The sequence below is a fragment of the Ambystoma mexicanum genome, chromosome 9 (genome assembly GCF_040938575.1).
Source record: "Ambystoma mexicanum isolate Mex_15411 chromosome 9, UKY_AmexF1_1, whole genome shotgun sequence".
Taxonomy (NCBI): domain Eukaryota; kingdom Metazoa; phylum Chordata; class Amphibia; order Caudata; family Ambystomatidae; genus Ambystoma; species Ambystoma mexicanum.
This window is the reverse complement of record NC_090931.1, coordinates 991617555-991629587: the sequence shown is the minus strand read 5'-3', so window position 1 is coordinate 991629587 and position 12033 is coordinate 991617555. Positions and strand designations below refer to the sequence as shown.

The following is a 12033-nucleotide window of genomic DNA, read 5'->3' as shown; positions in this document are numbered from 1 at the left end:
ACCAAAATGGCTTTTTCTAATTTATTTTTCAATTATAAAGTACATTTTATCTGCAAATACAAGGTACAGGTATGGGCAGCAGTGTGGCTTCGAGTGAGGCCAATTTATATGTTATTGATTTTGAAGAAAGAGTAATATAAGGGTGACCCACCCATTTAAAAGCAATATTATGAAATGATGTTGTTACATCAATGATATAACAATGATGTGGAAAGGGGAAAATAATTGGGGAAACATTTAATAGGATGGCTAAATGTTTAAGATGACCATCTTGAATTTACTTCCTTTATTAGTGAAGATGAAATCAATTTCCTAGATTTGACAGTGTACCACCACTATGAGAACAAGTTACAAATTAAACCTTACCATAAGCCTACAAATAAAAATTCCCTTATACATAAAGGTAGTCACCATCCAAAACATATTAAAGAAAACCTTCCTTTTGGACAGTTCCCTAGGCTTAGAAGAAATAGTAGCTTTAAGTCGGTCATTGAAGAAGAAGCAAACTTATTCATTTCTAAATTACGGGCAAGGGGCGACTCTGAAAAAACTTTGAGAACATCGGCAATAAGAGCATGAAACAATCCGATAGAGGCACTAGTTGAGCCTAAGCAGCAATTGAAAAGTAATGCATCTAAGATGGTATTTTCTAACACCTATACTTATGTATTATATAAAGTAAAGTTATAGAGTCATTTTGAACCAGTGTACAATCTTAAATACTGGCAAATCGACATTTGCCAAAGCAATCGTTGCATATAAGAAAAGTGTTAGTATTAAAGACAGAGAAAAGAGAAAAGACACATTTGACCCTGAGGCATACAGAGGTGTGGAACTTGCCTAAGCCTAAGATAAAAGGCCATTTCTTGTAATGTGTGTGCACAAACTATGAGAACTAATGTTGAAGACCTAGGACTTATGCATAAATGGGAGCTTAGGACATTTACAAATGGTAACACACCCAGGTAGTAGTTTATCTTGTGATGTGTCCATGTGGGCAGAAATACATTTGAAAAACAGAAAGAATGGTTAAAACAAGAATGGCAGAACATAAGAGCTGCATTAGAAGGCAGATAATTACAGCACCACTGGTGAAACATTTTTTGGAAAATAATCACAGTTCAGAGGAAACAAAGTGGGTTGTGTTACAGCAAGTACAGTGTAACAACATGAGTCAAATGAAATGCATGGTGCCTATGTAGGAACAGAGTGACCGTTCTGGTCTAAATAACAACATGGAGTGGGATAAACTGGCCTTTATATCTGTGAGATAATTAAGTAAATATGATAGTAAAAATCTTGAATAAGAAAAAGAAAGGAAGCAGCGTTTTCCCGCCAATAATTGTTTCGCTCCTATGAGAGTACATTTTTCACCACATTCGTCTTTATAAGAATTCTGGAAATTAGTAGTTGCTCCTCTTGTTCATAGGCTACATAAACACAGACCACAATTCCTGACGATCTGTTCTTGAAAAAATGGTCCATGAATGCTGTGTAATTTCCGGTTAGAGGAAGCAGTGGACATAATAAGGAGAAAGCCAAATGTGGACGCCTTTTCACAAGCATGGAAGGCATGGTCCCGTTGAGAGGGATTTTTCAAATCAAGCATATTTCTCAACAGAATTAAGTACTTGATAGTACAACAGTTATTCGTTTATTTCAGTGAAACTATATGTTATGACCTGCAACATTAAGTAACAATGTATATGTGCCTATTTGGTTGCATAAAAACGGGAAAAATTCTCTCTGTGGTTCATGAGTGTTTGATAAGAGAAACAGAGATGGGAAATATATGGCACTTCTATGCATTGGGCTTGGATCCATGATGTATTCCAGCCAATACATCTTTTTGCAGATCAAAATATAAGAGGTTTGTGTACCTCCAGCTTATTTGGTCATTGGGAATTACAAAGCTACAGAAGGAGTATTGTGAAGAAATCTGGGTATTAATTCCCCCTGTTGTATATTAATAATAATGGTAATTAGATCTCATAAACATGACTGTACTCTTTGATTTTTCATTCTCCCAGCCTTTACTTATGTGCAACATGAGGAGTTTCAACGTCAGCACTCTATGACATCTTATGAAACTGCCCTTAAAATGAACTCAATTGTTGAAAAAGCTTACTTTGTTGACGGGGACTACAAGTCCTGTAATTCCACAAGAACTGGGATGAGAAAGATAGTTGAAGAGGCATGCTATAGCTGTAGTCAGGCAATTAAGCCTAACAGCCCACACCTGAAGGAACCTGGGAGACATAAAAGGCCCCCCTAGGTGCAGGCAATTAGATGGAGTGGAAAGAGCTGGAACTGTGATTGGAATGTGTGCTGTAGCAGTAGTAGCAGAAGGAAGAAGGCACAAGGCTGGCAAACCAAGCAGAAGTGGGAGAATGAGAGGGACGCTGGAACGGGGAGACAGCAGATTTCACCTACTTTTTCTGAGAGGGTCCTGTTCCCCCAAACTCTGAAGTGCAGAGGCTGCAAAGCAGATGATGTGTAGGAGAGCTGTCTTTCCACATGTGAGCCTGATTGCTGTGGTTGCCGAGCAGCAGCCGTGCAGGAGACCGAGGCAAGAAGCAGTTGTCAAGCTATAGGTCTCAGGAGGGGGATGAGCTCCAAAAACGTGTGGCCAGCCTGGAGACACCTTTACAGACAGGGGTGTGGGTACCCAGTGAGCCAGAAGCAGTAGAGGTTGCAGCAGAAGTCAGGAAAGCAGTGCAACCCACATAGCAAGCGTACAAGAAGCTGGTGAGAAATGTAACACTCACGTATAACGTGAAAGGCATTTCATTTGCACGAAAAGCTAAAGTTGCTTAAATCCATTGTTTGATAATTGAAAGACTGTTACTGTTTTAAGGCGTGGTCGCGTGTCCCTAATTAAGGAGAGGGAATACTATTACTGAATACCTAATCTTGACAATAGAAGTATTACAACCTTTAACTTGTGGAAACTACATGAAAGAGTGGACACATGTGCCTAATTGTGATTCCCAAAGGAGGACTGAACGCTATCCTTCACTTGCATATGGCAATACAATTATATACCAAACTTTTTACCCTTAAAACGATATCAAGAAGTGGCCTTGTGTGCCTAATTTTGATTTCTAAAGAAAGACTGAATTCTATTTGTTATCTTAACATGGCATACCTTTCATTTATAAGAAGTTAAAGTGTATAACTATTGAAGAAGAGAACAAGCATTGCCCAAGCCAAGAGATCCCGTATTTCACAGAGAAACCAAACTTCCTCAAAGTTCAAAAGCAATCTAATGGTACTGTGAAGTTAACAACAGTTCATTGACCTAAAATACAAGTGTGTAAGCATTACTTGAAGCTAAGAGAGTGGCACCAAGGCTTCTGGGTAATTACTTGGGCCAGTAACTGGCATATAGGTGCAGGTCAAGTTGGGGAAGGAAAACTGGCTACTTGTAAAGACTATTCTGTTGACACAACCTGTAGTGCCAGAGGCTGTGGAAGACAGAGAGAAGTGAGTCTTAAAGGAAAACCCAAGTTGATATTGTGGCAGACAGACAAGAGAGTCAAAGAGGCTGCCCCTTTTGAAGAGAGTTACAAAAAGGGAAAGTGCCTTGCCTACTTGAAGCTGCTAAAGTACTTTGATGTATATCTTGTTGGAGCCCGTCTAGAAGTACAAATCACTAAAGCTCTGTGTAGTAGTCCAAAGTGCTGAAGCTGTGGTGGTATATCTAGGTGTCAGTGGATGGAACATTGTAGTAGCCTAAGCAAAGTGGAGTACGGTGAGACAAAGGGGAGTGCTCTCATAGTGTATCAAGTAGAAGTGAAGATTTTGAAGTGGAAGCAGTAGCACTAAGAAGTAATCCTGACAAATATACAATTGTGAATTCTAAAATTGTAACCAAGAGCATAATAACTGTTAACAAAGAATTGTGTATCACTGATAGTGGTGGATATTGTATTTCTTTTTAACTGTGGCAAGTCTTCTTGAGGAGGTGACAAAGTATCGTGGCTTGGAGGAAGTGGAAAGTGGATTTTTCATCAAGGAAAAGAGATTTGCTATCATTTGAACTTTGGTTAACACACCTTTACATTGATTTTGAAACATCAAGAACTGATTTGAGACATTTCTTTCTTTGGTTAAACACTAACAGAACTGACCCTGAATCCTGGGAAAGGGAAATCACCCAGGAAATTAGGAGGTAATTTAGAGACTGTGAATGTTGTTCATATTATGTTGTATTGCCATATATTTTCTTTGTGTATTTGGTGTTTAGCATGAGGGCCGGTTATGCTGTGTTAGAGTGTTTCCCCTTAGCTTTGGTTAGGCAGGGAAATCCTCAGCAGAGTAGGGAGAGTGAGGCATTTTGATGATATTTTCTTTAATAAAATAGCATTTGTTGATAATTCATCAAACAGTTGTCCAACTCGCATTACTGGCCCCTCACATATGGTGGTCTCCCATTGTGTTAAAAGCAACCATGAACCCTGAGAGGTTGACCTGTGGAATCCTTTCCTCATGCTTCATGCTGTCGAAGGTACAATGTTGACTGTGTCAGGGAATCGACATCAGGTAAAATGGGAAAGCCTTAATCTGGGCGAATTACATTCACTTACATTAACAGCAATTCTGCCCTCTCTCAAGATAGTTCTGAGTAGGGAGTATTCTAACAACAACATCTTAGCTTCTGTGGAGGAGACCTTTACTGCAAGGTGCTCTTTTCTGAGTGTACCACCACAGAGTACTGAGAAAAGTATGAAAAGTAAAAATAAGTTCAGTGTGGTTCTTTGGGCTGCCAGTCCATGCAATACATATGATAGTTTTGATGGCCATTATGACTGGGCAAAATTCAACTGGTTCAAACACAGTAAGAAAGCTAAATAATGGGCAAGATGAGACCAAAGAAAAGGTGAGATCCCTATGACAGGACATTAAGGCAGTTGGAATGAAGATGGTAGACCGAGCAAAGGCCTGGGAAGTTCTGCTAAATAGCCTCAATCAGAAAGAAAAGGTGTCTGGGCACCTGCGACCTAATGGACCATGGGTTTTCTGCCTTCATTAACTCCATCAGTGAGGACACCTGGCAGGGACACATTTCACTCCAGTTTTAGGAATTAGCAGGAGAGGATGCTAGAGGGGAGTTTGCACATCCTAGGAAAGAGCTCAGCCTAATACAAGAGCTTTTGGCTGAGCATAAAATACAAGTGGTCACTCTTTGGAAAATAACATAATCCATTATGACACAGAAGGCAAGGAAGGTGCCTGGCAATGATGATATTCCTGCAGACCTTTGTAAGGCCACTCATTTTTACTGCAGTATTTCAATGCAATTATACAGAATGGACACTTTTCACAAACTTGTAAAACTCCATAGATCATACCTATCTTTTAATACAGCACATTGTAGACACAAAACTAAGAGGAATTGAGACTGGCTGAATCAAACTGTAGAGGTGAGAAGTGCCAGTGTATTCATGTACCAAGCAACCTAGTTTCTACTAAACTTTCAATTAACAGCACGGTTTGCTGAAAGCCACTTTGCTATCAAAGTCCTGTTATTAAATGTATGTATGTGAAACGGAAACGCGAGGAAATATCCAACAGAGGACTGATACCTTTTTCTTCATACTACGTAAGAAATGTTGCCAAGTACAGAAGAAAATCCTGTTTGTACCACTGAGATTTTAATTGTGAAAAACCACATTAGCAAAGTAATTCTCCTTAAATTTCATACGCCAACATGCTATGTATTTTCAAATGTAGCACAGCTTTAGTTTATTCATGAAGAAAAAAGACTTTAATCAGAATCCTAACACTCTTGTGAGATAAATATGTTTGAGAATTGAAATATTTTTTTTTAAGTTGTGTAATATGTATCTTATTCAGAGCATGTGAAATAATGTGGAAAAGCTGTCGCTTTCTGTAACAGCAGTTTATTTTCCCAGTGCACTGTCATCTTCTGTCCAAAAGTATGGGAAATAAATCCCTGTGATGTAATTATAAATGAAGGCCTACATGGTTTTATCACTACAGATAATGTTTGTATTGGACATGTTAGGAATTACGCATATTGAAGTATTATTAGATGGCAAATTGCAGTGCCTTCATTTTAGTTTTTCCAACACTTGTTCTTGTCTTTTCCTCAACAACTCTAACACAAAGTAACTTTAGTTCTACTTATATTGAAAAATAAGAAATAAGGGAGTCTAGGGCCTAAGGGGATTAGCTCGGTCATCTGGAAAGCCAAATCTTGTTATTCAGTCATCAAAGAGACACAATAAAGTCCAGCAAACTAAAAGGTTTATATGCTAAAGGCTTCAAAAAATACCTTTTACATGTATCTTTGCATTCCAAAAGAGCTAAAATGTGGTCTACTTGTCCAGTTTAGGCCAGGTTGGTCACATGAGGAGAAGGTCTGGTGAACAGAATCATATCATCAAAGGTAATACATGTACTTAAAGTTTCAGCTTTGACATTAGCTCATCTAATAATTTATTATCTGTTGAGCTAGTGGAAGGTTTCACAAAGGGGGGCAAATCAGTTGTTCACGTTAATTGTCAACTTAAAAGGTAGGTTTAACATACAGAGCTCAACAGAAATAAAGCTGACCATTTTGAATGACATTATTTGGTGATTAAAAAACGAGTTTGACTATAACTTCCCAATAATAAGGTTTAAAACAAAAGAGACACATGTTCAGAACCAGTGAGAGTGTGCCCTAACATACAAGACCAAACATGATATATTCATTTTTTATAATGAGTTACTACATTGTATAAATCTTCATAATTCTGTAAATGTTCATCTCACGTCTGAATGTAGTGCGATAGTGCCACCCTGAATATCCATATTTTAATAATGGGACACAGTTCTACTAAACATTAGGACAGAAAATGATCAACCTATGAAATTAAGGTGTGTATTTTGTGGGATTGTCAACCAGCTAAGCAAGCCAATGGGAAGATTTCACCAATCAGAAATTGTGATGTAATATGTGTGAACATGGGAGCCTATATAAGAAGGAATCCAGAAGAAGAAGATGTATATAGCTCTGAGATTATAAAGGCTGCCGAAGGAGGAACCTCTCTCTAAATGGAAGAGCACTGTGGTAGGATGATGACATGACATTCAGAGGGATGAGAGAGACCATAGGCCTTGCCCAAAAGGAAGCCTGAAGCATATTGTAGCTGGAGTGAGATCCGATTTCTCTTAGGTAGAGAATGTAATCATTGGATAGGCCTAGCAGATTGGGGAGATTACCTGGAAGCGGCGAGTGTCCATGCTGGCTCTATGCATTACAATAATATTCCAAAGTGAGCATAAAAAACAATAATGCAATATGATATGTGTCCTCCATAATCATTTCACTTGTTGGTCCTGGGAATGGGTGGGACTGGGAGGGAGACCAAGTGTGGGGGATAATACAAAATAGAATGCTTCCGCATGTTAGTGATAATTGCACTTTCCTTCTCACTATATTGAAACCCAAGTGTGATTTGATTTAAATGACAACATATAGCATTTTTCTCTGATGAGTGTTCAGCACAGAACAGATAGCATGTGCAGTGCACACATTATTTTGCAAAACATAGTGCGGTAACTTCAATCCCACTTTTTCACACGAATACTCAACAACTGGGGCTGTGAACAGAGGGGCATGCTTCATTGACAGACATAGATTTTATAAATCAAGACCTGTGAAGACCTTGTCATATAAAAAGAGAAATAGTGGGATGAAAGGGAGCTTAATTGAGCCACTTCGGTTCATATAAAATGATGCAATTTTAAATGAACAGTAATATTGCGCCAATGACATTGTGTAATAGTGGGAGGTTCCTGAATTACATACACATAAATCATCCAACAGAGCTGGGGGCATAGTGGTTTTCCTTTGAGCAAATCACAATTTTGGGTTGATACATAGAATAAATCAACCAGTATTCTGTGGGTTCCAAATTGATAGCACAGTTCCCCTAAAGTCAAGCCTGTCAATTGTGATTGTGATGCAACCTACCATAGCTTCGATTTGACTTTGACGCATACGTTAGAAACTAAACACACTACATTTCACCTGGAAGCACATTACTAATGGAAAATACAAAGCAAATGCAAGATATGCGAAATGCATTTTTCTGTGTAACATTTCTCTGATACCAGTACTTGTCGCTGATATTGATAAAAATAAAGAGATGTCAAGATTTGCTATTCAATAAAAGCAAAGTGACTCACGCTGTGTAGGAATGTCTGCTATTCGCCAGAAAGAAGCATGTCAAGATTGACCTGCATCGTGCTGCTTAGAAACGGAGCCCTGGATATAGATACGTTTAACTTTATAAGATTGTTCGCGCTATAAAATGAGTGAGAATTTTGCAAGTAGAGTTATGACCTTCTGTAGACAAGCTGCCAAAGTTTGTAACATATTCTGATAACTTCGACAGGATAAAGTTTGTGGACCACCTTTTGGTTAATTTCCATTATAAGAAAATAGATTTATAAATTCAAATGCTGCCTGTTTCATGACCCAGAAATATGGGGTGGGACTGTACAAAGGCTGTTAAATAAAAGGAATTTTAGCAGAGGTGAAACGTGTATCCACAATAAATCCAACAGTATAAAAGCTGCAGAAAATCATAGGACATTCTCGTCATTAGTACTTACTTGAAGGATATTCTGTAAAAAACCTTCTGACTAAAATACAAGATTGGGAAGGCTTATGAAAGCTAATAGTGGAAGTCGAGCGTGGGTTTTTCAGGGTGTTGGGACTGTGGAGCAGGAACTTTGGAATTTCCTCTTACGTGTGAATTATGGTCAGTCTATAATGGGACTCTCTTCACTGCCTCCACTTCCTCAAGAGGGTGAAAACCATCAAATATCTTAATTCACAAAATATTTATTGGCAAACAAATTATACTAGACTCTCCAAATATTGCATATCACACAGGATGTTGCTGAATAGGTAGCACTAGGGATATATTTGCTGAACAAGTTGTATGGCAGTTGTAACACTAACAACTTCCCATCAAATCTCTCACCCTATACTAAAAATTAATATTTGGCCATGGGAAACAATACAACTAATCACATATACTGGCCACAATGGGAAAATAGTGGAATAGTACAGACTGTTGATATATTGACAGTAGAGGGCTGAATTCAACCGTTGCAATCATTACTTTTACGGTTTGGTCTTCCACATACTGAATGTTGGAGATAACTTCAATTAGCACCCTTTGCAGGTGTGGAAGCCAGTCAGGTTGCTCCAAACCCAGGCTTTATCTTCCAATGCAAGCCCCGGTCCGGAGAAACCTGAGTGCTCTCCGCAACTGCCCTCCACCCAATGCTGCTGGTTACCCCCTCCCTTGCCCCCCCCCCAAATCCTTCCCCTAAACACCCCCAACACACTCTCTCCTTACCTCAAAGGGGCTCCTCTTTGCAGGCTGAAGAGTTCGCTTTGTTTCGAGGTAAAGGCAAGGAAATGAAAGAGCGGCTCCAAGCGGAACCATGCCATCTGTTTATATGACAACCCTGCCTGACGCTCCCCGGCTGCAGCTGGAACAAAGCAGCGCGGGCAGGTTTTTCTAGTATTTTTATCTTAGTATCTCAAGGGTCTACCTCAGGATGTTAATAACATTAATCCCGCATTCTGCGGGCTCCACCGACCTTTTAACGGCACCAGGGCCCAGCGTTACAGCCCTTGCTTCGCTTGGGCCAGTATTTTGGGCCTCGGGCCGTTACCGGGCAGTGTAACCCGCAGAAGGCGGAATTAATGCTTAATTATACAATGGCTTATGGACAACATGGCACAAATTGGAGAAAAAAACCTGATATCATCCTCTTTATTGATCCCCACCATCTTGCTACAGGTTCATAACGGAAACTCTACATACCATAATATTGCTTCGCTATTATTTACTTGCATTCTAAACCAGTAAAAAGGTAAACCAAATTCAAAGTGACCTAACTGAATCACAATGGTCTGCTATTGGAGGTTTGCACAATACAAATATAAGTCAGGCTGAAGCTAGAACAGTGTAAGATTCTGGATGCAAACACTGGCCCACACTCTGGACAGCACTCACTGCTCTCGAGCTAGGTCTTTGCTTGGTACAGGTCTCCAGATAAACTGCACCAGATGCATATATCCACCACTTATGAGTGCTGGAGATACATGCATGAAGGCTGTAGCATGATCCACATCCTACAGACTTGTGCGAAAATTAGAAAATGTTGGTCTGATGTATGGAAATGAATAAACACGTGTACAAAGCTGCAATTATCCAAAAATGATGATACTTCCCAACATTTCTGCCATAGAATTTGGGCATAAACCTAAATGGATAATGGCTATATTCTTGACTGCTAAAATGTATATTGTAAGTCTATGCAAAAAATGATTCGCAGCAGATATTTCATGACATATTGACTCCGTTCTTCCAATGTTTCCTACAGCAATGTCATTGTGCTGTCCCAAGTATAACTGCAAGTCAAGTTTGCGATACGATGAAAAGTACAATATTTGTTACAATCAATGCTCTTGGTGGCTATCTGTTTAGCTAAATACTACCCTCCACTAACCTTGATAATTAGCTACTTGTTAGGTTGTACACACCTGGTTATTACGTTATGTCTACATAATACTTTGAATAATACTTCAAGTTTGATATTGTTGGAATTGGTATACACATATGTTAGTATCAAACAGACATGCTTATATCTAACATGGATACTTGATATTATCTATATGGTTCATCTACCCTAAATTGGCTGTGCTTCGTATATATATATATATATATATATATATATATATATATATATATCCATATATATATATTTGTAGATATCACATTTTATTATGTGTTTTTCATGTTCTATGGTTGTTACTGGTAGTGTTCATTGATGTATGAAGGTTGATGAAGATGTTTATGTGGGACACGTATATGATTGTTTTGGAGTATGTATTAATGATATTCATTAATAAAAATCATAACTGAAAAAATAAATAAAAAAGCTTCTACATGCTCTCAAGTGAAAACATAGGAACAATATTTGGAATGAGCTCAAAGTCTCAAGTGGTGGATCGCTTATGCATTACATACTTTTTGGCAAATAAACAGTGCTTATTCATAATTCCTCCAGATGAGCCATTTTCGCACCCTCAACACGACTTAAAATTCAGAAGTAATCCAGCTATCTCCTTGTACACTAAGCTCCAATGTTGAGAATTCTGACAGACATGATGTATCTACAGTGTCTGCACAGCACCCTGATAAGCATTTGGGGTCTGCTGCCATTTCTTGAAATGGGGCATCTGTGTGAACCTTGATTGCATTATGGGGGCTCCCTCAGGGAAAGGAAATAATCCAGGGTGATCATAAGAGAAACTCAAAGTTCAAATGGAAATGCTGACCATGTAAAGCCAAGATGTCTGACACCGAATCCTGAGTTCAATTTGATAGTGTATTGATTGCCCTAATGTCTTCATTATCATACAGTGCAATACCTGCCGCGTTCCCACAGTGGGTACAGGGGTGTTGAGGTATAGTGTTATACATGCATGTATTCCAGGTCAGATAGTCAGGTCTCGTGTGTCAATACACTAGTACTTGGGCAGGTCTGGTGTGTCAATGAGTTTTTTTTAATGTATAAGTACACACAAATATATTCATAGTTTTCAGCAAGACACAAATGTTACTATAGAAAGGGGACTGAAAGCAAGCTCGCCAGACCCAGGACGTACTGAAAGAATAGAGCAGAAAGCCACTCGGGTTAGATCATGATCCGTTTGGCACTAGGGGCTCCTGGATTTATTTTCCTCTACAGGGGTTACGCTGTGGCTAGAGGAAGCTAGTGGACGGAGGCCTTACAGTATTGCACTAAAGAGTCCACTATGGTATCATAGCCAAAGATGGCAAAGTCAGCCCCCCTGAGGTAAGTGGCTTTGAGGGATTGTATGGAGTGCGGTGTGGGAATTTCAATCCAGTTGTTAAATGTGCGGTCGACATACATGTGTTCAGCCTTTCAAATGTCGCCAGGCCACAGCCTAACATAGCTAAGTGGGCA

At 39.1% G+C, this 12033-nt stretch overlaps 1 protein-coding gene across 3 annotated transcripts in view; it reads right to left on the bottom strand.

Moving 5' to 3' along the window:
- MAP3K20 (mitogen-activated protein kinase kinase kinase 20) overlaps positions 1-12033 on the bottom strand; it is a 1515864-nt gene that overhangs the window by 234051 nt on the left and 1269780 nt on the right. The gene's annotated exons all lie outside the window — the stretch shown is intronic.